Source organism: Cimex lectularius, unplaced genomic scaffold (assembly GCF_000648675.2).
Source record: "Cimex lectularius strain Harlan isolate CLEC.00 unplaced genomic scaffold, Clec_2.1 scaffold88, whole genome shotgun sequence".
Classification (NCBI taxonomy): Eukaryota; Metazoa; Arthropoda; class Insecta; order Hemiptera; family Cimicidae; genus Cimex; species Cimex lectularius.
The window spans coordinates 418,545-443,209 of NW_019392660.1; the positions used below are offsets into that span (position 1 = coordinate 418,545).

General features: G+C 34.5%; 1 protein-coding gene across 4 annotated transcripts in view; it reads right to left on the bottom strand.

The window, feature by feature from the left end:
• LOC106668030 (phorbol ester/diacylglycerol-binding protein unc-13-like) overlaps positions 1-24,665 on the bottom strand; it is a 210,494-nt gene that overhangs the window by 164,763 nt on the left and 21,066 nt on the right. The gene's annotated exons all lie outside the window — the stretch shown is intronic.

Consider the following 24,665-nt stretch of genomic DNA (forward strand, 5'->3'; position numbering starts at 1 on the left):
TTAAAGGGCTGTAAAAAATTAAGCCGACACTTTTTTTCACTGACTCTTTTGCTTGATTTAGGTTTGCCTCGTTAATTTCCATCGTGTATTTTTCCACAGGTTTTGGGTCGTTTCGTTAAACGACACATTAGAACGCTCTCCTTGCCCTTAACGAGGAAAAAAAGTTGTTTTAAAGAAATACACAACTCCACTTGAGTTTTAGCACATAACATCTACAGACATAGCAGCTCATAACGAATGGGCAAAATCGTTATCCATAAAACACCTGATTCATTTCACAATTTTTTTTTCAATTGAATTTTTTTATTTATAAAACTTCTACAAATCTATTTTTCTTGTGTTTTCTACCTACAAATTAATAAGGGACTTGATCTGAAATTGTGTTCACTTAGCACAATGTAGGCCTCACTCCTCTATATTTAAAATTATTTTTTGGGCAATTTATATTATTATATTTTTCCCTATGTCTCAATTTCATTTAGGATGATTTTAAATCATATTTTCCCAGTGCTTCCTACTGAAAATTGATAGAAATCTGATCTGAAACTGTTATATTAATACAGGCAAGGCAGGAAGAGAAAAAAATATTCCTCCTAGTTAATATTATTTTTGATAATTTGACGTGATTGTTTCTCCCTATGACGCATGCCCATTCAAATGGATTTCATTAATATTGAGAGTAAACTACACTAATTGGAAAAAATTGCGCACTCATGGGTTTTCTCAAATAAATGTAGCGTGAATGACTAGGAGGGTTTCGCACTGTTTGTTTTTTGGAAAATAAAAGTGTTTTAATTCAACTTTAAAACTTAATCACTAGTTTTCGTGGTCCGCTTGACCAATTATATCTTTCAATTATTACATCTAGCCGAAGATGGTAGGTTCGAATCCCGCTTGTGACACTGACTTTTTTATCTCAACTAAAAAACCTTAATTACTTAAAACTTATGACTTTTGTCGTAGTTAATTAGTAAAACAAACAATTCCTTCAAAAGTTTTTATTACTGTACGAAAAAGATTTCATATTTGTTTCAGAATTCTGACCATTACGGCACCTTATATCGACATGAGTTGTGACACCATGCCAACTTTGCATGCAAGCCAATGCAGCTAAGTCTCACCCTTATGTAATCTTAAAATGTAATCTCTTGATGAAGTTTTAAGGGCGTTCATGCACGAAATTTCGCCAAAATATAAAATATCGTCTCTTCAGATTTGAAATTATAAAACGTTGAATCCCTACACAGGCGTCTATTTTAAATGGCCAGGCTGAATTTCTCTTCAATCAATGACGCTATCAATCAAAAATAAAATAAATACCCATTTAATATTTTTTAGTCTAGTTTCTAAATTTTACTTTTTTTGAACAAGTATTATACAAATTAACCTTGTTCAACTTAAAAATTTCAAATACGACCCTACATATCCTGACACACCGTTTTTGCCATTTTTCAAATATCGGGTAATCTATTTGATTCTCGGCGACAAAAGAAATGGCCACGGAGAGCTTTAGTGAAGGTATACTTCATTTTTACTTATTGAATTCACTAGTTTTCGTGGTCCGCTTGACCAATTAATAACTTTCAATTAATGAAGGTTTTTAGTTGAGATAAAAAAGTCAGTGTCACGTGCGGTTTCGAACCCACGATCTTCGGCTAGATACGCCGCTGCTCTACCACTTGACGTGCCTTAGACTCGGACACTAACTTCCCAACTCAACCCCACCTTTTGAATTTACCCTCCTTTTTGCCATTTTTCAAAAGTCGTGTAATCAATTTGATTCTCGGCGACAAATTGGCGGTGAAATGGCCACAGAGAGCTTTAGTGAAGGTTTACTTCATTTTTACTTATTAAATTCACTAGTTTTCGTGGTCCGCTTGATCAATTAATATCTTTCAATTAATGAAGGTTTTTAGTTGACATAAAAATGGATGGAGTGGATCTATTATTAACTCTCAACCTACCTCTAAATATACTTAATAATCTCATTAAAGACACGTTCTTTTTAACTGTTCCCAAAAGATCTAAGACGATATCAGTCAAATCAAAGTAATTTCTCATCAAGCAGCTCAAGCATAACAAAGAGATACATATTATATCAAAGTAAACATTTCTCGATAGGTAAAAATAAGGACTGCTTTTTTCCATCAATCATATTCGCCTTATTAACGATCTTTCCATATAATGATAATATTAGGGCTGACATCAGTCACATCAAAATAAATCTTTCGCGAAAACTTTACAAAAAACTGATCGTTTTTTCATTCTTTAAAATTCGTCTTATCCCAGGTTGTTTACATATACATAATTGTATCATTAAAACTGCTACAAGGCCACATCAAAGTAAATATTCGTCGATAGTTTGACAAAGGAACTAAGTTTTTTTCTCTTTCCAACTCTCCTTATCAGAGACCTTTTACGTACAATTATATTATTAACATTGATAACTATTACATCAAAGTAAATATTCCTGGAAAGATTCACAAAAGCTCGAATTTTTTTTTGTCTCAATTTGCCTTATTCTTGATAGTTTGTATATAATTATAATATTAAGGCTCTTATCTACACATAACAACAATCTGCAATATGTCGGGCGAATTGTTTTTAGCTCTATGCCCATGAAAATGTGGTGTTTGATTTGCTTTCATCTTATCGATAAGAAAGTTTCTTTTATCTTATTCTACAAGATTTTGTACCATTTCTTTAAACCTCTGACACGCAGTATCAAGTTCCGTAGTAGTTAATGTTTCAATTCAGCATAATCTGATATGCGGATAACTGCAGTCCCATTAACCTGTAATCCTTATATGTCCTCTATTCAGACTAGATTAAAAATTTCCCTCAGATTTCTATCTATTCAAAGTTTTTAACATATTAGTACAACTAACATTAAATTTTAATCTTTTTTACGGTAGTAGAGAGCCACTATTTACAATAATTTTGCTGAAAATACTAAGAATATTTCGGGGGCCGCGGTAGCCTAGTGGTTAAGCCGTCAGACTCTCGGCTAGTAGATCCCGCGGTCGTGGGTTCGATCCCCACCGTCGCCTCTGGACTTTTCCTGACGCCTGAGGGGACCGGTGGCCGCAATTGAAAAAAATTGACACGGCACTCATCGGAGCGGGATCAGATCTCAGCGACCCTGAATGATGGAAGAACACCGGAACACCGTGGGCTCAAATTCACACTTGTGTTGCGAACCCCCAAAAATATGGAGCCAGGGATAAAGTATAATAAGCTGTACAGCTGTGCTGAAGAGAACTCCTCCAGTTTCTAGTATCCATTGAAAAAATATATATATTTCAAAGAATTGCATTTTTATACTGATCTTTGCAGTCTGATTGTAGAAGCACAAACCACCCTTTCGTTAATTTTAGAGCCACCCTTTTATACAATTTTTTATCTCAACTAAAAACCTTAATTAATTGAAAGATATTAATTGGTCAAGCGGACCACGAAAACTAGTGAATTTAATAAGTTTAAATAAAGTATACCTTCACTAAGGCAATCCGAGGCCATTTCATTTGTCACCGAGAATCAAATAGATTACACGACATTTGAAAAATGGCAAAAAGGAGAGAAAATTCAAAAGGTGGGGTTCAGATGGGAAGTTAGTGTCCGAGAGGATCGAGGTCACGATAGCTCAGGTGGTAGAGCAGCGGCGTATCTAGCCGAAGATCGTGGGTTCGAACCCTGCTCATGACACTGACTTTTTATCTCAACTACAAACCTTAATTAATTGAAAGATATTAATTGATCAAGCGGACCACGAAAACTAGTGAATTTAATAAGCTTAAATAAAGTATACCTTCACTAAGGCCCTCCGAGGCCATTTCATTTGTCGCCGAGAATCAAATAGATTACACGACATTTGAAAAATGGCAAAAAAGAGGGAAAATTCAAAAGGTGGAGTTGAGATGGGAAGTTAGTGTCCGAGAGGATCGAGGTCACGATAGCTCAGGTGGTAGAGCAGTGGCATATCTAGCCGAAGATCATGGGTTCGAATCCTGCTCGTGACACTGACTTTTTATCTCAACTAAAAACCTTAATTAATTGAAATTGGTCAAGCGAACCACGAAAACTAGTGATTTTTATACAATATGTTCTAGTTCATTTTCACCGGATGCTTTGTTGGAGAATATTAAGTACCAATTATTAAATTTTAAGTCTGAAAAATAATATATATCCATATCAGCGAACATTTGAGTATCTTCACTTTTACAAATATAATCTTTTTTTGATTGCTAAACAAATACAGATTCCAATGTCTAATAGAAAATGAGTTCGGTCGTTTTCTATTATTTTGTTCACCCTTACTATTGAATACTCTCATCTTTCTGTTAAATAAATTTAAAAGATAGGTTTACTGGTTCTAACTAATTTTAGATATAAAATTATTTATATACGAATTCCTAACAACCACATATATACGCATTTGAACTTAAATTAATTCAATTTTAACCAACTAATACCCCAACTACCAGTCTAAGTTGATTCTGGCAACGATTGAAGTTTTGCGAGCCAGAAATAAGAAATAATTAAGGCACAGCTCTTTTGATCCGATCGCCCTCGTTTTCTAGTCAGCATAAAAGAAGGGTGAGAATATTTCATCAATGGGGGACGGAGCCAACCAGCGCATTGAATCGGACAAATATACCCTTATAATAGTAAAAGTTCGAACCTGGCATAAGACCAAACCGCACCGTACCTTTCCAAAACCAAGGCCGAATTTTCCACTCCTTCCATCTGAATTCTCAATGTCCTTTTATTTTTCAAATGCAGATTGAAACCAACTTTTGAAACAAATGGAACAGTTTTTCTCTCAAATTGAACGGTTTATAACGGAACTGGGTTTTTTTTCTCTCACCAACAACAATTTTATTATTACAAGAAATTTGTATGTAAAGCAGTAGATAAATAGACCATTTATATTTAATCAACGTAAACAGCAAACTCAACCAATACAAAACAGCTGTAATATGAAGAAAATGCTTGGCTGTTACAGAAAAAACTACGCGTTTATCTTCTCCTGCTGAATAAATTTAATTATATCAACTGGTTCCATGCTCTGAATATAGTTCCCAATATACTCTGACATTCCCTAAAACTTAATTTTCTACGTACGATAAAACAGCAGAATGACAAATGAATTGATAGTAAAGGACATGAAAAATAGATTTAGTTTATTATTCGACAGTTTCCCTTGTGTTTAAAGCTTGAAATCAAATAAGCTTTTATTTTAATGATATTCGAAGTTGTTCACATGGATATAAAGGGTTTACTAAAGAAGGGGTAAGCTGAAAACTTTAAAGCTTGAAAGAAAATAAGCTATCATTTCAAATGCTACCATTTGATGTTCGACGTTGTTCAGATATAAAACGTTAACTAAAGAAGGGGTAAGTATAAAACTTTACAACATTCAAGTAAAAAAGTTTTCAGTATACCTTCAAATAAATATCTTAATTTTGAGTTATCCTGAGTAGAAAAAAAAACACCTTCATTACACTTCCTGCCGGCCTGTACGAGGTAATTTAGTTGATGGCTTGAATAAGTGCGTGAACTCTTTTGAGTGTAAATCCATCTCTCACTCTACGGATTGAAATTGCCTTTTAAGTAGGGAATATGATATATTTCAAAGATCAAAAAATAACATATATTCAAAAGATATTGACAAAATTCGCGATATAACGCTGAATTCAGAATCTGAGCACAATCTGTTTTACCTTGCGCTGAACAATATTTACCTATGAGGAAAATAAGATTATTAGTTCAATTAATTAAGGTTTTTAGTTGAGATAAAAAAGTCAGTGTCACGAGCGGGATTCGAACCCACGATCTTCGGCTAGATACGCCGCTGCTCTACCACTTGAGCTATCGTGACCTCGATCCACTCGGACACTAACTTCCCATCTCAACCCCACCTTTTGAATTTTCCCTCCTTTTTGCCATTTTTCAAATGTCGTGTAATCTATTTGATTCTCGACGACAAATGAAATGGCCCGGAGAGCCTTAGTGAAGGTATACTTTATTTAAACTTATTAAATTCACTAGTTTTCGTGGTCCGCTTGACCAATTAATATCTTTCAATTAATTAAGGTTTTTAGTTGAGATAAAAAAGTCAGTGTCACGGGCGGGATTCGAACCCACGATCTTCGGCTAGATACGCCGCTGCTCTACCACTTGAGCTATCGTGACCTCGAACCACTCGGACACTAACTTCCCATCTCCACCCCACCTTTTTAATTTTCCCTCCTTTTTGCCATTTTTCAAATGTCGTGTAATCTATTTGATACTGTTCTTCCAACTGACATTCTTATGCATAATTGTTACAAGTAAGGCATCCAAGATACTTGATATTGTGCTGATTTCATTGCATGAACAGACCGTAAATTTTAAACTTACTAGTTTTTCTCTTCCTCATGAGTGCTTCTGAAAGCTTACGTTAGAAGGTAACCAACGCCAAGAGGTCAATACTAATTGACCGCTTTAATCAGTTCCGCTTTTTTTCGAATTGATAAATTACCACCATCTTTTTTAAACTATTGCTTTAATTCAACAACGACCAAAAGATTCAATTTAAAATGTGGCAATTAGCACTTAACTGTGCAGATGAAGCCACAGACATATGGTTAAAAAATGTGGTCTCACCCGATAATTGTAGAATATCACCCAAATACCTATACGAAAAAGGACAAAACGGAAAGATCCTTTGTTTGCTGAATAAACAAAAGAAAGCTGTCAAGTAGACGCCTGGATAGTTGTTCGCAGTAAAGAAGAGGGAAACAAACATGGTGATCCTTTCTATTGTGGGCAGAAGGACTGATGAAAATGTATAGAGTTAACTTCAGATTTGGCAAGGGAAAGTTATACGCCAAAAACAAGAAGTATCTGTTTTACATTTTCTCCTCCTTCATCCAGTATGCAGGAGCGGGTGTCTCACAAGGAAATATCCTTTGTCTCATCCTGGATTCAGTGTACTACTAAATTTCAATTACGAGTACTCCTGTAGTCCTGACACCTAAAAGGATACAACACATTCAGATCAAGTAATGCACTACAGAAACGAACAGAACTATTTTTCCTTTTTTGGAAAAATGGTTTAAGATATGGAGGATTACATTATTAACTAACTCAACTAAACTCAAAACCTCTATTCTGTCATACTCTGCATGCATTCCTATAAAACTCATATCGCTATTTTTCAACTAACCCAGACCCAGGAATGAGAAACAGTAAGCTTCAGGACAAATGCTCCAGTATAGAAGATCGGTTTAAAAAAATGGATGATCTGACTCGCCGCAACAAAATCCCATCGTAAACGTTATCCAATGCCGAAGCATCTCTCCCTCTATCTATAAAAACTCTATCCTTCTCCCAGGAACTAATGGCACGCACTATTTGGCAAATTAAATTGACAAAAGGTTTACTTTGAATCATCAATGAGACAAATATCTGTTTGATATCAGATCGAGAACAAACGAAAAAAAAAATCCTCATATAAACATGATATTAAAGCCAATCTGAGCGGAAAGAATTAAGCTTTAGCGCTCCCGAATGTTCCAACTTCAAAGAATTAAACTATTCTAGTGAAAAATCGCTTGATCATTGATCGCGATCTCTGATTTAACCAACCATACTATCACAGACCGTCAGATCCAATTTGTTTTTAAAACAATAATCAGCCGATACATACTCTTGAAAATCCTGTAAATCATTGACATTTTTTCCATTTTCTCTGCAATGTAAAGCCAAAGTCCTTCTTATTTATGTTTTTTCACTCTTCTGCTTTATTCTCCCCAGTATTTTTTACTTTCTTAGATCTGGGGCAGTTCCCTTGCACCAATCATGCATTATCACGTTAATTTTTTACATCAGTATATCATGCATACAAAAAACAAGAATACTACTTGATGGGCCACCAGGGTACTCTATGATTTGGTGGATTCACACGACAATCTATTTCCTAAAACACCATGCATATTTACTTATTCACACATCATCATTCTCACAGATAAATATAGTACGTACTAAACTATTTACAATTAAAATCTTATAGATGGCCATCCGACATTATCCGACAAAGAGGTAGATCAATTTTGGTTGCATTGCAGTCACCACTCTCAGTTTTTCAAATCGGTTTTCCTTATTATCACTGCTATGCATTAAAACTTTTTCACTTGAGATAATGCCACACCGTTTCTTTTGAATTTTCAAAGCACCACAGTCCACAAATAGGTACGTACACATATAGGTATGTAACATAAAGAGAAATTGTTTTGTATTGTATTAGTTATAGTTTTAATGTATGGTGAATAGTGACCGTTAATCCATATTTATTTAGAAATCGTGAGATGCGGTCTGGTGTGATGTAGGTTTCAGAAAAACATTTTCTTTATCGTGCCAACGTTTCGATCTTTATTGAGATCATCTTCAGGGCCTGGGATTTACAAACATTGTTTACATATAACAATTACATTTTGGATGTGGAAAAGTAAATTTATACAATGCAAAATATATTTTTTTATACATTTAATCAAAATATTTCTACTCATTGAAATGTAATGTGATGATATAGGTATGCTATCTGTATTGAATTTGATTATTGATATTGGCGTAGCTGCGACTGAGTTTCAATGTATCTGTTCTGTAATTGATGCTGTGTTTATCTCGGTTGATATAAACCATTTCTAAGAAATTACGTTTATGTTTGTTTTGTTCTGTGTGTAATACTTTTGGATTTTTGAAGTCGAAATTGTGTTGATGTTCAAGATGGTGGGTAGCGAGTGCTGTAGGATTTGGCTTAGGTTTTTTGCAATCGAAGATATGTTGCTTTACTCTCTTGTTCAGATATTGGGATGTTAGACCGATGTAAGTTGACAGACAGTTTGAACTGTTGATCTTGTAGATTACGTCAGATTTATTTGTTATTGGTGTGGGATACCACAAAAATGTCTTTTCCCCTTCAAAATCCAACGTATATAAACACAAAATAGCAAAATCTCACGGGCACTCTCGACACGACACGCAAGAATGGCACAATTACACAGAAGAAAAACACTTTGAGTGAGTAGAAATACTTTGAATATATAAAAAAATATATTTTACATTGTATAAATTCACTTTTTCACATCCAAAATGTAATTGTTATATGTAAACAATGTTTGTAAATCCCAGGCCCTTAAGATGATCTCAATAAAGATCGAAACGTTGGCACGATAAAGAAAATGTTTTTCTGAAACCTACAACACAACAGACCGCATCTCCCGATTTCTAAATAAATAGTTATAGTTTAACGTGACTTTCAGAAGTTTCTCATTCTCACCAGATCCTTTTTGTTGTTAACCAGTTAAATCTTACGCAACTATATAGCGAAACTAATCGACCGCGTTGCTGATTTTGAAAATTCAATTTGTAGTTGGCGATGATGGCCAGGATGGTTGGTGGAGCGGCCTTAGTAAGCAATTTATGATGGCAGTATATATATTACGATTTGTAGGGGTGAGAGATTAATTATTTTTTTCCCCATAATAGAAAGGATGTGTGAATCTAGTTATCAAAGAACCGGACTCACATTCACCCTCTTTCAATCTACCAACATAGTCCATCAACAGGGATGACCTTGTAATATTTCACACTGGCAGTTATCTCGAGAAAATTAATTAATAAACTAAAATTAGTGAACTAGTACACCCTGCGAAAATCACTCTTTCAGTCATTTCAAGAAGCAAGCTATATGGCGTATACAGATAGAAGCAAAACGGAAAATGGGGGTTGCTGTAACTGCCTACCTGTAAGATAGGCGCACTGCAATTTATTCTGAAAAGTTAGCGAAGCACTGCAGCAACAATCAAGCCGAACTGCCAGCTATAGCCAAGACGCCGGAATGGCCGTTAAATTCATTAAAATGGTGCACCAAACTCCAAGCAAGAACTTTCATTATTAGATTAGAGAGTGAAATGGCATTCGCCCAGATCGGGGATCGATTGGATCGACGAACCACGTGCCAGTTGTTGAAGAAATTATACATCTTGGAAGTACTCTGAAAGCTTTTGGATGTTACGTAGGTCCGCAATGGGTGAAGCTATCTTCTAGCAAAAAAGAAAGAAAAAAAAGCTCATTGAAGTAAGACCCAAATTATTGACAAAAATTGTTATTGCTAGAATACTAACTTTTCGAAGAAGAAATTTATAATGAAACAGTGGTGTTAAAATTGGTGTAGTGGACTGAATCATTCAAGGAGCTCATTTTTAAGAGAGTCAAGAGCACGATTGGTACGCTGGTCCCAGAAAGTAAGATCGAATTAACCCAAGTCAAAATTTACCATATGCGGTAGATACATGAACACTTATTTTCGGCCAAAATCTACGTATATATCATGAAAAGAAAATGGCTCAGTTTCTCCCACTTAATTAATGAATATCATTCCTTGGTTCCATAGAGGAAGAGAGTAAGAATGCCGCCCTGTACAGGGTGTTCGGCTATTCGCGTTACAAACTTTGCCAGAAGATTCTACATTCAAAATGGACCTAGAAAGTCCTAATTAACTATGGTCTGAATCTCAACAGTTTCTGAGTTATTTTCACGATCTTGCTTCAAATAAACAACGATTACTCCAAACTGAAAGGTTTTCGACAAATCCGATGATACTGCTGAAAACTGCGTTAAATTTCGAATAAAAAACAATGACATTTTGAACGAATTTAATCAACTTTTTTTTTTATTTGAGTTCGAAACCGAAATAGTACAAATGTTTATTTATTTACCAACACGTCTGATTATTGTATTATTATACCCCGGAATAAAAACGTTTTAAGATTCAAAACAGTTTTAGTTCATTCATTCAAAATTTCCGTAAGTTTTTATATTTGATTATTATTAATCTTTCCATCTTATCAAATCAATCTTATCAACCTTCCACCACGGTTTTTTTCTTTCCTTCCTCAATTTCTTCATATTTGAAAAAGTAATTAAAAAGGCAATTACCCCACTAAAAATAAGATTCAATGGATTACGTTTTCTGAAATTGGCTGGTCTCTAGCTTTGGAAATAGTAGTTTAGAATCACCGTAATATGTTTTTCAACTTTGAGAAAAAAGTCAGTGTCGCGAGCGAGATTCGAACCCACGATATTTGGCTAGATACGCCGCTCTCTACCACTTGAGCTATTGTGACCTCGAACCACTCGGACACTAACTTCCCATCTCCACCCCACCTTTTTAATTGGAATCTCTATTCAGAATCTAAAGAAATTAGTATCATTTTTTTTTTCAAAGAAAAGATTGTAGTTTAATGTTAAAATATTGATATAATCATTTTTTCGTCTTAAAAACAGTCACGAATGTTTTTGTCCAGAATAACTGTCACATTTTCGTTCAACATACGACTTTTTTCGAATGATGATAGTTTATATTAATTTCTTAGTAAAATACAATATTTACAAAGACTTGACTTTAGAGTTAGTAGCTATTTTCTACAATTCGTAATACATGGACATATTTCATATTTGAAATGAACCTAACACACTGGACCCACGACATTTCTTTCATTTACATGAAAAAAGAGAATAATTAATGAACATGAAATTAGCAGAAATTTGCATATTAGAATTGGCTTGTTTTACAAAGAAGAAACTGGAGAATCATTTTCATCCGAAAATTTTTCATTCTAGCCATTAATATTAACACAGCTCTGGGGAGGCTAATTGCTTAATTTTAACCGAAGTCACCATGAGTCGGAGATTTTAAGGATTTTTACGTTCGTGTACTAATAACGTCGTAATCAGAATTAAAGAGAATGCTGTTAAGTACAGGTGCGGTTATCCGTGTCACACGGTTGAAAGGAAGGGGCGCGCCTTCAAGTTTAATTATCTTCAAGCAGGGAAAATTTTACTCCGAAGGGAATGAACCTGATTGACTTTACTTTTGCTATTTTGTGGTTGTTTATACGAAAGTCTCAAATTTTATATTAGAAATCATTTATAAAGACAATTTGACATAAATCACTCAGCTCTTTTCACGTGCGTTTGAAGTATTGGTCAAGGCTTTAAATTTTTTATTAATAATTTACAAAGTTAATCACTTAATTACTAAATTCAAAGTATGTTTAGATATGTATGTTCATCTTCATATCTTAAAATTAAATTGAATTTTTAGTGAACAAAATTAAACATCCATTTTATATCACAATTGTACCTTCTTAAGTCAGAAAAAAGTGTTATTAATTTTCAATTAATTAAGGTTTTTGTTGGGATAAAAAAGTCACGAGGTCAAAAAAATGCCACGAGGGGGATTCGAACCCACGATCTTCGGCTAGATACGCCGCTACTCTACCGCTTGAGCTATCGTGACCTCGATCCACTCGGACAATATCTACCCATCTCAACCCCACCTTTTGAATTTTCCCTCCTTTTTGCCATTTTTGCCACACTGTAAACTGTGATAGGAAGAATGGTTGCTGGCACCGCTCAGTATATATGTAACAATGTTAAATGATCGTATTGTATGTCATTACATATATATATAATTTTTCAGACGATAATAAAAAAATAAGAAACAATCATATCAACAAAGAAGGAAAACAAAATAATATCTTAATTTATCGTGTGTACGTCATCATTTGGAAAATTGGTATACAGGAAGAGCAGGTAATTCATTACAATATTTTAGTTAATTAAGGTTTTTATTTGAGATAAAAACGTCAGTGTCACGAGCAGGATTCGAACCCACGATCTTCGGCTAGATACGCCGCTGCTCTACCACTTGAGCTATCGTGACCTCGATCCACTCGGACACTAACTTCCCGTCTCAACCCCACCTTTTGAATTTTCCCTCCTTTTTGCCATTTTTTAACTAGTGAATTTAATAAGTTAAAATGAAATGGCCACGGAGAGCTTTAGTGAAAGGTATACTTCATTTTAACTTATTAAATTCACTAGTTGAAAAATGGCAAAAAGGAGGGAAAATTCAAAAGGTGGGGTTGAGATGGGAAGTTACTGTCTGAGTTCATCGAGGTCACGATAACTCAAGTGGTAGAGCAGCGGCGTATCTAGCCGAAGATCGTGGGTTCGAATCCCGCTCGTGGCACTGACTTTTTTATCTCAAGTAACAAACTCAATTAATTGAAATATATTAATTGGTCAAGAGAACCAAGAAAACTAGTAAATACAATATTTTAGGTTTATAACATTTTTTTATTAAAAAAATTTCATTTATTTTAAGGAATCGTTAAATTATCATATAAAGTGTTAACATCTCTATATATTTGGCGTGTTAAAGGTGCTAGTTTTTTCCTTTTTCGAACCGTTATATAAAGAAATTTTAACTCAATATAACGGATAATCTTCAAGCTTTCAAAGAATAAATTAAAGCAAAGAGACGGGATGCTAAAAAATTAATCGATGTAGTCGTGAAAGTTTTTAAATTTGTAAAAAAAGTTTCAGAAGTTAATCACTCAAACCAGCTGGCGGCAAGAGGTGGGACTCGTCTTCTTAAAAAGGTCTGTAAATAAATTCCTTACTCCTTCCTGTAAATAAAGTTTTTCTCTCCTAAATCAAGTATTAAATAAAAGCCAAGTATGAAAATAAATGCTATGAAATTTGAGATGTAGATCATGCCGTTTATTATTATTAATTTGTATGTATATTCCACATTATTCTTATCTTTGATCATATGTTGTATACATATAATTTACTGAAAAGCCAATTCTGAATTATTTCACTTAAAACAATATCTTTGGTAGTATTTTTTGCATAGTAGTATTTGCATTACTGCTTAGACCAACATTGTTCTTAAGTGTTGTTGGTTTGGCATCCAAGCCGCCGTAATATGTCCTTTTCCACACGGCAAGTCTAACCAACATTCTTTTTTTACCTCGTCCTTTCCATCTTTAAATGGCATTATGTGGTCAATTTCATTAAATTTTTGAAGATCATATAACATCAGATTCACTCTTCAATTAGATAATATCTGTCATCAGATATCTTTGACTGATAATTATCCTCGCCCAGAGTGAGCACATACTCTGAATTTCTGATTGGATAGATAGAGCGCCAAGACTCGTTTGTTTTTCAAGGAAGTTTGTAAAGATTAGAATTCTTCTGATCATAAGTAGATAAAATGTATACGGTGGTGGAGATAGAGGTTGTTTTGGAGTCGAGTCCACCTCCCCACACCCTTCAACTTTAATGGGGTGTGACGTAGAACGTACAGATGTTTACACCTGCGCTTCAAATTCAAATCACTTCGTTAATTCCAGAAAGAATTTATTTCATTTCTTTAGTCTAGGACAGTTGTTACCATTACATCATATTACGTCAGTGTTTTTTTCCATTTTTCCTATTTGCAGTTACAATCATGTATTCGGATTGTTTTTTGTAAAAAAATGTTTTGTACGCCCGACAGTAAAAAAAGGCATGAACGGATCTTCACCTTAAAAACCATATATGTACATATTAATTCAAAATATACAAATCCTAATTTATCAATTATTAATGTAAGCTTTGTTCTCGTCAATTTACTATGGACAACTGTAAAAAACAATCTGTTTATTTATTTTAATTATTATGCAAACTATTGTTGAGTTGAAAAATTAGGTTCATGAGCGGAAATCGTACCCACGCTTCTATTTTGACATCTGTCCACGAGAAACCAATTAGTCATCCCAACCTAAAACTATTTTTTATTTTTCCATTTTTTGCAAATAGTTGTTTAAAATACACAAAAATCAGTCATCAATACAGGAATAACATAAAAATTAATAACAGTACACATCAGTTTCACCATTTTAGGCATAATAACAATTTTAAAAAATCGGCCGGACGATCATAAAAAAGAATCTTTCAAGTATTACATAGAAAAGGGACTCTTCTAAATGAAAATTACACAAACATACCGGTGAAGATGTCCAAAAACCAAAACAAATCTGACAGGCGAAAAAAAGGAGACAGGCAGACAAAATCGTCTAATATACCGAACCTAGCGGGACATTATAACCTAAAACGGAAGAGAAAATGTCCCAAATAAACATTGGGGTGAAATAAACAAAAGTAAGGTTAAAGAGCTGACAGAACATCTCATCACTTTAATGTAAAGATCACCCAGATACACTTAAAATGGTCTTTATTCAAAAATGTGTAGAGATTAGTAACTGTTAATCGATAGTTATTCAGATATAGTGAGATGCGGTCGGGTGTGATGTAGGTTTCAGAACAACATTTTCTTTATCGTGCCAACGTTTCGATCTTTTATTGAGATCATCTTCAGGGCCTGGGATTTACAAACAATGTTTACATTTAACAATTACATTTTGGATGTGGAAAAGTGAATTTATTGACAATTGTCTTTTATATACCGACTTCCTTCCTCACCCCCTCAAAACCAAACCTATATAAACAGAAAACAGCAAAATCTCACTGGCACTCTCAACACGACACGCAAGGATGGCACAATTACACAGAAGACAAAAACTTTGAGTGAGTAGAAATACTTTGTTTGAATATAAAATATATTTTGCATTGTATAAATTCACTTTTTCGGATGAGAGGATAGCACAGCTATGTCAGCAATGGATGCAAGGACGGTGGAGGGTGAAGTTGGGATATCTGCGGTGTAGAATAGGTAAAGGATCAATCCAAGTACACTGCCCTGAGGTACTCCCGCTCCCAGAAGACGATAGCCGAAGTAAGTTGGTCCTTAACGGACTCTGAACAATAGTTAGTAAGACCGAAACGTCGTAGAACGCGCTTTAGTTTGTACTGGAGGCCTTCATGCCACACGCCGTCAACCGCTGGCGACTCATCAAGAAAGGCCCCTACCCAGTGTTTTTGCGCTCTAGGGTGGAAGATATGCGATCTCTGACGGGAAACATTTGCTGGGTAGGGGACTGCTGGAGATGGAAGCCAAACTGATGGTCTGGGAAAAGAAATTGATTTTCGGGATTTGAGTTTGAGTAGATCTTTTTAAAATTTTTAAAATGAGGAGTAGTCTGTTGGTAAGAAGAAGCCAAATGGAGGGTTTACCGGGTTTTGGTACCAGGATAATATTGGACTATTTCCAAAGCAGTAGAAAGTGGGTGTGGAGTGTAATGTTGTAAATGTAAGTGAGTAGTACGATCTCTTTCTTATTGGAGATATCGGACGATTTGTGGCGTGATGGAATGCAGGCGCCTTTTTTTCGGCAATCGAAACAGGATATATTTTACTTCCGAAGGGGATTCATACTTTCAATAACCACAATTGGATGCATGCTATATTCAATATATGAATTATAATGCAGATCAAGTTTTACCAATTGATTTTATCGATTAAATGGCACTCGTAATCGACTATTAACTCGTTCATTTCAATCACAATACTCAAACGTATAACGAGAGAAAGAAACAAGGGAAAGAAACTAAACAAAAAGAAAAATTATTAAATTAAACAAAACAAAAACACCTCACCTACTGGACCTCTCATCCTAGGATCCGTGGACTGTTCGGTTAAGATGCAGGGGGCGTTCAGGAAGTATTCAGCGATCTGATGGGCTTCGAAGGATGGAAAACTCTTTCCTTTCGTTCTCGGAACACGAAAGCTCGGTGATTCTTCGACTACTCCCGTTAAAACCGAGCAACATCAATGTAAATAATTTGACTTAAAAATTAGATAAAACACAATGAATCGGCAACGAAAAGTCTCTTTTTGTCACCCGATCGGCCGTTATCGCCTAATCTTCTGGCGTAAATACAAAAATTGTCTTAATTTTTTAATTCCTTGGCGACAAGCGTCACTTCCTTCTTGCTGATGTGATAATTCAGTATCACATGTCTTATATGAAATCTATTTCGTTCAATTCGTTGTGATGTTTCTTTCTTCTTCTGTTTCATTTTGTCTTTCATCTCGAATTCTCTTGGCAATATTTGTGGGACGAAGACTATTTTCTTGGCATTTTAAACAACAACAAATTGCATTTTTACCATTCTTATCTTTACATCAGGGAAACCGATTCTGTAGTTATGCGACTATAATGTATCAGTAGTTTTCAATTATAACTGATTCAGCAATTTTTTGGACTATAGAGTGTTCGCGTAGTTTTTGCGTCTATTGACTATTGACGACTCCAAATCGGAATCTGAAAGACGCGCGAAAGGTGAATTTATAGGAAAATGGTATCATTTTGTGTAACTCCTAATGTCCCTTGTTTGAAATACTTGCCCTTTTTATAATGTGTGAACGTTAGTCGATGATTATACGGAAATAGTGAGATGCGGTCTGGTGTGATGTTGGTTTCAGAAAAACATTTTCTTTGTCGTGCCAACGTTTCGATCTTTATTGAGATCATCTTCAGGGCTAAAAGTGTTGGTTTTCTGCGTAATTGTGCCATTCTTGCGTCGTGTTGAGAGTGCCGCTCTATGAACAAATTTCAACTATATATGGACACGAAGCACAAAGTATTCTGAAGGACATCGCCAACAATGAGAAAAAACTGGCATCGGCTATTAATCAGAGAACATTTTTGTTGAAATGCAGACAACACAAGGAATTTCCTACTCACATCAAAAACAATTTTAACTTCACAAATGCCATACTAACACAACCCAACACCAGGGCATTCTCTGCACTGGAGATGATTTCAGAAAATGTTGTTCTAAAACCAACATCACACCAGACCGCATCTCTCGATTTCCGAATCGAATCCAAAAATCCTTTTTATAATCTCTAAACACTCCCAGAATTAATACGAACAAACTGTCAAATTTTCAGCGATATCGGTCAATTGAGCGTTACCGTCTCGAAATCGCAATTTGAAAAATGTATCGTACCGGGAGCCGAAGGCCCGTCTGGATAGCTGACAGTTGAGAAATTGGACGCCAGAGATTCCGAAATTTTCTCGTTTTTGTAAATCTTAAATTTATCATATGCCCATTTTATAGTCTCGAATTGTAACAAATTAAACGTCTTAACTTGTAACAAATTTATCGTTGTTGCGTATTTCAAACCAAGGGCAAAGTTCACTTACGGGTTAATACACAGGCCTGGAAAAGGTCCAAATTCGTGTCTCCTCTGTTGCAAGTTAATCTTCCAGTACGACATTGAACGGTCGGCCTGGCCTCCAGACTGTTTTATTATTATTAAATTGCGAAGGAAAGGAATTTCTTGTCGTGGGAGTTGTCCATTTTCACGACCATTGCGCGGATTCTTTTCAATTCGAACAACTCGTGTAACTCACTAGTGTGAAGAAATGTTTGTGCCACTTCTCACACAATTTAATGAAATAAAGAAAAATCGGGACTTGACCTAAATAAATTTAAAAAGTAACCTTTTAAAATAAATGCATTAAAATAAAAATGTTCAGTGACATCCGAGTAATTAACATTTAAGAAAATCCTTCGGCAACGTTGAGTTCCTGTCTCTTCCTTCCAGTTCGCAACCAGCTCTGTCCAAAGCCTGCGTGGGGGGATTAGCTTATCTTAACCCAAAGTATAATCCTTGTTGTTAAAATAAATATCGTTATAAAAACATTCGTGTAATCTACTTGATTCTCAGCGACAACTTATCTCAACTAAAAACCTTAATCAATTGAAAAATATTAAGTGGTCAAGCGGACCACGAAAACTAGTGAATTTAATAAGTTAAAATGAAGTAGTATCATAATATTAAAATGAAGTTCATAGATTACACGACATTTGAAAAATGGCAAAAATGAGGGAAAATTCAAAAGGTGGGGTTGAGATGAGAAGATAGTGTCCGAGTGGATCGAAGTTACGCCAGCTCAAGTGGTAGAGTAGCGGCGTATCTAGCCGAAGGTCATGGGTTCGAATCCCGCTCGTCACTGACTATTTTATCTCAACTAAAACCTTAATTAATAGATAAAGTAAAATGTTTCGAGTAAAAGAAAACAGTTAAAAGCACTTATTATTATCTATAAATTAGTTTTCAGGATTTAGCTTTCTTTACAGGAGGCACCTGTGAAAATAAAATAAATTTTCAAACATGCATTAATTTTACACCAACCAAATAAATGCAACGAGTAGTGATAATGTGAAATCGAAACAATAAACACGTTGGTGCCTAGGCTTAAATTATATAATATACCACCAGAGGTAACAGATGAAACCATGCTTGCATCGATGAGGAAATTACAACGATACCGAACACAATAAAAATAATAAATTTGTTTCAGAATAAAAAAAAACAGTGGTACATTGGAGAAGTGGACATTCCCCGAAGGGTGAAAATGATATGTTCACATTTTTGTATGTATATTTTCATTTTCCACCGCTAGAGGTTACTGGGTGAAATGACTGGATTTTATGAGAGGAAAGAATCATCCCTTTACATGGTGAGGATCATTTCTGGAAGTATAGAAATGCCCCCTGTTTATGTCGTGTATAGAATGAATCCTTTGATGTTGGCTTGCAATTTTGCTAGAAGAGGCTGATGGAGAGTGGCCTGAGATCATTTGTAAAATCTGTCAGTTTGGTTAGATTTCAGGATAAGATATTAGGTAGAAGTGAGAACTTTTAAGCTTCCACAGGAGACTAGATAAGAGGCTTCCTTCACATCTAGCAATCGGAGCAGCACTTCTTTTACTCGAGAGCGGTAGCGTTGATGTCTACAACGCACTGCTGATTAATTTAATTAGTGTCAATAAAGCATTTATTTGTATTTATGTATACATGTATTTACTTATTACGCAATATATATTTATTTATTTGGGGTCAAAGCCAGCGTATATGTCCTATTTGTCAGCGTGAAACAGTGTGGCCTCAATTTTTAAGATACGACTTTTTTTAGAGATGTATTAATCATACTAAAATTAGAACTTGAAATTATGACTAATAGGAATGATCGAAGATGAAGTAACATGAGCAACTTATCCCAAACATTATTTAGATTTTTACTTCATAGCATGCTTTGATTTTGGAAAATACATTATAATGTTCTTTTTTTTAGTATTTAGCTGGTATTAATATTTTACGCCAAGACAAGAAACGAACGGGTGTCAATTTACTTCAATGTGATTTTTAGACGGTCTGATATTAGTAATAAGAAACCGTCTAAGTTTATTATTTTCCCAGCGAATGCATATTCATTCCCAAACAGCGTAAAGGGCCCTATTTAACCAGGATTCAAACTTAGTTTTCAAATGAGAACGGGGTCCTGAATCACCGACAAGAATAATTGGGTTAAGGGAATAAGTTGGAAGTCCCTTTGCTCTTACCCCATCCTCCTTCCGGAAGACTTCCTCGGAGAACGTTGCTACTGTTAGCTTGTTTTTAATTAGTTTAAATCCATGGCGATTTTTATTCCGTTTGCGTACCGTGGAATGAGTTTACATGCATTATTAATCACAACAAAAGAGATATCGTATTCAGTTAAAGACAAATATAAAAGTACTAAATAACTTCACTAGTTTTCGTGGTCCGCTTGACCAATTAATATATTTCAATTAATTAAGGTTTTTAGTTGAGATAAAAATGTCAGTCAAGAGCGGGATTCGAACCCACGATCTTCGGCTAGATACGCCGCTGCTCTACCACTTGAGCTAACGTGACCTCGATCCACTCGGACACTAACTTCCCTTCTCAACCCCACCTTTTGAATTTTCCCTCTATTTTACCTACTATATCTACTACTAAACTTCTAATAATGCACCTTCTCATCAAAAGATGTCTTGGAATGTACGTGTTAAAGTTTTTTTTTCTTAGATTGGTTGAGCGTCGAGAAATTTATTTGCCGAGATAGCGTTGTTAAATTCAACTTAAATTCTGCTTTTACTCATTTTTATGCTCGATATTACGTTATTGTCAATTTCTTTACATTTCTCATGGATATTCTAACGATTGACATCGGGTGTAATCTCGCAATTCCGTTTCGTTCAATATTTTTTCTTTCGATAATGGCTTGAAATGGACCGGGGTCTTTGATATTAAATTCTATTTTTTCGTATTGTTGCATTTTAGAACGTTTTTTGAAAATCAACTTTCTCTTGAACCATATTTATGTCGGGTGGGACTGTTAGCTTTCCTCCACTATCTTCCTCCATTTCCAAAAAAGCCAAAAAAGGAAAAACACAATTTTTTTCTTCTTTCTTTCTTCAAAAATCGGTAAAATAAGGAATATATAAATTAAGTCAAAATTTCAGTTTTCTCCAGTTGTTATTGCTTGTTAAATTCTGTCGCTAGAGACACACACGTCCGCCTCGTACGAAGGTCAACACAAAACTGGATAAACGTAGATGTAAATGGCAGTGTCGATCTAGGGTTAAAAACGGAGGCTTGCATATAACTAGTTAATTTCTTGTTTGTATACGTTGTATATAAATTCACTATTTTTCGTGGTCCGCTTAACCAATTAATATCATTCAATTAATTAAGGTTTTTAGTTGAGATAGAAAAGTCAGTGTCACGAGCGGGATTCGAACCCACGACCTTCGGCTAGATACGCCGCTGCTCTACCACTTGATCTATCGTGACTTCGATCCACTCGGACACTAACGATCCCGCTCATGACACTGACTTTTTTATCTCAACTAAAAAACTTAATTAGCTTAATTAATTGGTCAACCGGACCACGTAAACTAGTGAATTTAATAAGTTAAAATAAAGTATATCTTCACTAAAGCTCTCCGTGGCCATTTCATTTGTCGCCGAGAATCAAATAGATTACACATTTGAAAATTGGCAAAAATGAGGGAAAATTCAAAAGGTGGGGTTGAGATGGGAAGTTAGTGTCCGTGTGGATCAAGGTCGCGATAGCTCAAGTGGTAGAGCAACGGCGTATCTAGCCGAAGGTCGTGGGTTCGAAACCCGCTCGTGACACTGACATTTTTATCTCAACTAAAAACCTTAATTAATTGAATTGTATATAAATTTTACTATTTATGTAGCTGGATCGTCCTGCTCCCCCTACGTCACTGGTTTTCCCTGTCAGAATGTTTTCGGTATATGTTTTTCTGAGCATTATTTCTTCCATAAAAGGGACAAGACAAAATAACAAACCCTCACGTGAAGAGGGCAAAAGGCCAGAAACCATTGTGAAAGGCGGACCGGCATCGGGGAAGGTGCTACAGGTCAGACAATCACAAACCCGCCATGATTTTTCACACTGTAATCGATTTATGTTATAATATTATGAAATGTAATTCTAAAAGTCATTTTTCGCTAATTATTTTTATCGAGTCTATTGGTCAATGAAAAATCACCAAGAGTGACTATCAAATAAGAAAGGTTTATACATAATAAAAGTTGAATAATTATTGGCTAATCCCTATTTCAGAATTGCTCGAGAAAACTAATTCATTCAACTACAAGCGAATCATCTTTTTTTATTTACAATTACTGCTTCGAAAGTACTTTGATAAATATTAGATTCATTTCCAACAAAACTCAATTGAGTTGGGTCGCCCTTTATCGCACATTTAATGGTCCTCCGGGCCGGTTTGTAGTTTATTGCATCTCATTATCAGCATGTTTATCAATTGTAAGATTGAATTTTCCATTTTAATGTTATTCTTTGCTTTTCTTAGGCGTGCATTTTAATTTTTTTATACAATAAATCAGTCGATTTATATTTAACGCCAGGGTAAGGAAGTAACGTGCAGAATTGCATTAATTGAAATTTTGAATATAAAATATAAAAACTAAAAGTTTCTTTCAAGAAAAATTAATATTATAAAAAGGCCATTCGAGTTCTTGTAAAGTACTGTTTAAACCCAATTAATACGAATTTCATATCAAATAAAAATATACAATTTGGTCTCGTACTCGTAAATATATTTTAAGAGATTTAAACAATTATTTTGTATATAAAATTCTGTCCTGCTTGTGAGTATGGCCTGGTTTTATATATAAGATTTATAAGGTTTTTATGCTATAAAATTTAGTCACGTGAATGAGCTATCGTGACCTAGGAACGATGAAAAAATGTTTTGAGTTATTTAATATCAAATGTAGTTTTCTGTCTCTGCTCTGCTACTAAATTAAAGTTATTATACATCGTTCAAATTGGTTAATATATAGCATAACAAAAATCTGCAGATATATATCGCATTAACAGATATTACATATAAAGAAATTTGCAAAAACTTAGCGATGCTTCCAGTAAAGTAAGGGAAAGAAATATATTTTCGTTCAAACCAAATACGCTTCCAAAAAAATAAGCCGACATTATTTCTATAATTATTTATTGCCCTAACGGCAAATAGCCATTAATCACGTTATTGTACGAACTAGACATTTCTGATAAGTATCTGAATTAGAGAAAAATAGTTTTAAAAAAACAGCAAAAAAGTGCGCCTTATCAAAGTAAAATTCAATTAACAATATTTAATTATTTGGTATTTTTTTAAAGAAAATAACTTTTATGCAGTTGTACGTAATGGTATAAACGTGCTGACTAAGGATAATGAGGAGTCAAAAATAACTATTATATATTAAATTTTATGTATAATTCACTACTTTCGTGGTCCGATTGACCAATTAATATCTTATAATTAATTAAGGTTTTTAGTTGAGATACAAAAGTGAAAAAATGGCAAAAAGGAGGGAAAATTCAAAAGGTGGGATTGAGATGAGAAGTTAGTGTCCGAGTGGATCGAGGTCACGATAGCTCAAGTGGTAGAGAAGCTGCGTATCTAGCCGAAGATAATGGGTTCGAATCCCGCTCGTGACACTGACTTTTTATCTCAACTAAAAACCTTAATTTATGTATAATGTAAAATTGAAATAAAAACTATCAATTCCTTTGTCACGCTTTCGATACTTCCTTTCATCAGGACACTGAAACTATTATTAATGATTTAAACATTTTAAACATAAACTCGAAACTATCCCTTCACAATAATAAATAAAAACAGTTTTGCTTTGAAGCGTGTGTATACAATTATATCAAAATATTTATTTTTTACATTTAGATTTAAATTATGATAAGACTATTTTATGAAATCGACATAAGCCGTATTAGAAAAAAAAATGAAATTTTGTGATATTAAAGAAGCAAAATAACAGTAACGAATGCTAGACATAAAACAAGGAAAAATGACGGGGAAAAGATGAAATCCTACTCAATAAAAAAGAAATTAAAAACCATAACCACACATGCTCTAAACGACAAATACCACGCAAAGATGGGACTATCAACAAATGACCAATGTTGCCTCAATAAATAAACAAAAATTTTCCATGAAAACCATTAGTAGAAGTTTAACATAAAAGATGAAAGTTCGCGCTTAATTCTTTTCGATACCAAATGATAAAAATACATATTGCAGAAAATGAAATTTAAAATATTCAAACGTATGGTTATAGTATTAAAAAATAATCCAGACTGCATCTCACGATTTCTGAATAATAATCTTAGCTTTAAGAAATGTTTATGAGTCTCAAACAACGTTATGTGTGATCAGTACTTTTATAAAAGTCAGTATCACGAGCGGGATTCGAACCCATGATCTTCGGCTTGATACGACGCTGCTCTATCACTTGAACTATTGGTAAAGCAGCGGCGTATCAAGCCGAAGATCGTGGGTTCGAATCCCGCTCGTGACACTGACTTTTTTATCTCAACTAAAAACCTAATTAATTGAAAGATATACATTGGTCAAGCGGACCACGAAAACTAGTGAACTTTTATAAAATTTGCATACTTGAATCGGTATAATTGAAATTGCTTGAACGTAGGTTTTAAAT